The following is a 3,798-nucleotide window of genomic DNA, read 5'->3' as shown; positions in this document are numbered from 1 at the left end:
CTAGAAGAAAACTAAAATGTAATCACATTGTAATTTTATACCTCTTGAAAGATTTTGCTAGTATATATGAGCTATGGAAGAAAGAATAAAGAATAAGAGTTGGAGCATTCATCAACTAGGTGTGTTTAAGGTTTGTGTGTGTGGTGGGTTGGAGCATTGTTCCTTCTATCCATCAACCATGTGTATGTATGTATATGTGTAAGGTTTGTGTGAATGAGGGAACACTGTTTCTTCTACTCGTGTGTGTGTGTGTGTGTGTGTGTGTGTATGTATAGCTTGTGGATGTGTGTTGGAGCTTGCTCCATCCAACAATTGTGTGCATTTATGTATGTATGTGTGAAATGTTTGGAGAATGCTTACTGGACCTTTGTTGTAATCATTCAATGTGTGAATGTGTCTATGTTTGGCTGTATGTCTGTATGAATATATGTATGTGTATACATAAACATTTATGTTTATTTGTATAACGTTTTTGGATTCTTCCTTATGTTTGATCTACTGTGTGTGTGTGTGTGTGTGTGTGTGTGTGTGTGTGTGTGTGTGTGTGTGTGTGAATTTTCTTGCTTTCCTTCTCTTTCTTACCAGCCCCAAGGAGTTAAAAGAGTTCATAGGTTTTCTGCTGGCCACAGGAAGTGCCAGCTCAAGTAAATATTTTTTAATTTCATTTCATTTTTAATTCATTTTTACACTCCATATTCCATTCCCTGCCCCCTCCCCATCCACCCTCTGTCTGCTCCACATCCCACACGTCTTCCGCACCCCATCCCGTCTCCACGTGGATGCCCCCACCTCCTTCCCCACCTGACCTCTAAACTCCCTGGGGCCTCCAATCTCTTGAGGGTTAGGTGCATCATCTCTGAATGAACACCGACCTGGAAGTCCTCTACTGTATGTGTGTTGGGGGCCTCATATCAGCTGGTATATGCTCTGTTTGGTGGTCCAGTGTTGAGAGATCTCAGGGGTCCAGATTAATTGAGACTGCTGGTCCTCCTACAGAATCATCCTTCTCCTCAGCTTCTTTCAGCCTTCCCTAATTCAACAACAGGGGTCAGCTGCTTCTGTCCATTGCTTGGGTGCAAATAACTGCATCTGACTCTTTCAGCTGCTTGTTGGGTCTTTCGGGGGGCATTCATGATAGGTCCCTTTTTGTGAGTGTCCCATAGACTCAGTAATAGTGTTAGGCCTTGGGACCTCCCCTTGAGCTGGATCCCACTTTGGGCCTGTCTCTGGACCTTTTCCTCAGGCTCCTCTCCATTTCCATCCCTGTAATTCTTTCAGACAGAAACAATTATGGGTCTGAGGTGTGACTGTGGGATGGCAACCCCATCTTTCACTTGATGTCCTGTCTTCCTGCTGGAGGTGGGCTCTATAAGTTTCCTCTCCCTACTGTTAGGCATTTTATCAAAGGTCCCTCCCTATGAGTCTTGGGAGTCCCTCACCCCCAGGTCTCTGGTGCATTCTAGGGGGCCTCCAAACCTCCTATTTCCTGAGGTTGCCTGTTACATTCTTTCTGCTGGCCCTCAGGGCTTCAGTCCTTTTCCCTCACTCAATACCAGATCAAGTTCCTCTTTACTCCCATTCTCCCCCAATCCACTTTTGCTCCCAAGTCTCTCCCTCCCTCCCCACTTATGATTGCTTTCTTCTCTCTCCCAAGTGGGACTGAGGTGTCCTCACTTGGGCACTTCAGCTTGTTGAGCCTTTTGAATTCTGTGGACTGTATCTTGTGTATTCTGTATGGTTTGTTTTGGTTTGGTTGGTTGGTTGGTTGGTTGGTTGGTTGGTTGGTTGTTTTTGCTAATATCCACTTATTAGTGAGTATATACCATGCATGTCCTTTTGGATCTGAGTTATCTCACTCAGGATAATATTTTCTAGTTCCATCCATTTGCCTCCAAAAGTCAGGATGTCCTCCTTCTTAACAGATGAGGTATTCCTTGTGTAAATGAACCACATTTTCTGTATCCATTCTTCTGTCATGGAACATCTGGGTTGTTTCTAGCTTCTGGCTATCACAAATAAGGCCACTATGAACACAGTGGAACACGTGCCCCTGTGGCATGGTGGGGCATCTTTTGGGTATATGCCCAACAGTGGTACTGCTGGGTCTTCAGGTAGTTCTATTTCTAATTTTCTAAGGAACCTCCAGATTGATTTCCAGAGTCATTGAACCAGTTTGCAATCCCACCAGCAATGGAGGAGTGTTCCTCTTTCGCCACATCCTCTCTAACATGTATTGTCACCTGAGGTTTTGATCTTAGTCATTCTGACTGGTGTAAGGTGGAATGTCAGGGTCATTTTGATTTGCATTTCTTGATCACTAAGGACTTTGAACATTTCTTTAGGTGTTTCTCAGCCATTTGAGATTCCTCAGTTGTGAATTTTCAGTTTAGTTCTATACCCCACTTTTTTATTGGCTTGTTTGTTTTTTTGTTGATTAACTTCTTGAGTTCTTTATATATTTTGGATATTAGCCCACTGTCGGATGTGGGGTTAGTGAACATTTTTCCCAATCAGTAGGCTGCCAATTTGTCTTATTGACTTTGTCCTTTGCCTTACAGAAGTTTTCCAGTTTTATGAGGTCCCATTTATCAATTCTTGGTCTTAGAACCTGAGCCATTGGAATTCTGTTTAGGAAATTTCCCCCTGTACCAATGAGTTCAAGGCTCTTTGACAATTTCTCTTCTATTAGATTCAGTGTATCTAGTTTTATGGTGAGGTCCTTGATCCACTTGGACTTGAGCTTTGTACAAGGTGACAAATATGGGTCTATTTTCATTCTTCTACCTACAGGCAGCCATTTATTGAAGATGCTTTCATTTTTCCATTGTATATTTTTGGTGTCTTTGTCAAAGATCAAGTGACCATAAGTATGTGGTTTTATTTCTGGGTCTTCAATTCTATTCCATTGATCAACATGTCTCTCTCTGTACCAATACCATGCATTTTTTTATCATTATTGCACTGTACTAAAGCTTAAGGTCAGGAATGGTGATTCTCCCAGTTGTTCTTTTATTGTTAAGAATTGTTTCCACTTTTCTTGGTTTTTTTACCTTTCCAGATGAATTTGAGAATTGCTCTTTCCATGTCTTTGAAGAATTGTATTGGGATTTTGATGGGGATTGCATTGAATCTATAGATTGCCTTTGGTAGGATGACCATTTTTCCTATGTTAATTCTGCCACTCCATGAGCATGGGAGATCTCTCCATTTTCGGAGATCTTCTTCGATTTCTTTCTTAAGAGACCTGAAGTTATTGTCATACAGATCTTTCATTTGTTTGATTAGAGTTACCCCCAAGATATTTTATACTATTTGTGGCTATTGTAAAGGGAATTGTTTTCCTTATTTCTTTCTCAGCCTGTTTATCTTTTGTATAAAGGAAGGCTACTGATTTATTTGAGTTAATTTTATATCCCAACACTTTGCTGAAGTTGTTTATCAGCTGGAGAAGTTCTCTGGTAGAATTTTTGGGGCCGCTTATGTATACTATCATATCATCAGCAAATAGTGATACCTTTATTTCTTCTTTACCAAATTGTATTCCCATGATCTCTTTTGGTTGTCTTATTATTCTAGCTAACACTTCCAGTGCTATATTAAATAGATATGGGGACAGTGGGCATCATTATCTTGTCCCCAATTTCAGTAGGATTGCTTCAAGTATCTCAATTTAATTTGATATTAGCTGTTGGTTTCCAGTAAATAGCTTTTATTATGTTTAGGTATGGGACTTGAATTCCTGATCTCTACAATATTTTTAACATGAAGTGGTGTTGTTTTTGTCAAATGCTCTATCAG

The sequence above is a fragment of the Mus caroli genome, unplaced genomic scaffold, assembly GCF_900094665.2.
Source record: "Mus caroli unplaced genomic scaffold, CAROLI_EIJ_v1.1 scaffold_17393_1, whole genome shotgun sequence".
Lineage (NCBI taxonomy): Eukaryota > Metazoa > Chordata > Mammalia > Rodentia > Muridae > Mus > Mus caroli.
This window is presented reverse-complemented; position numbering follows the sequence as displayed.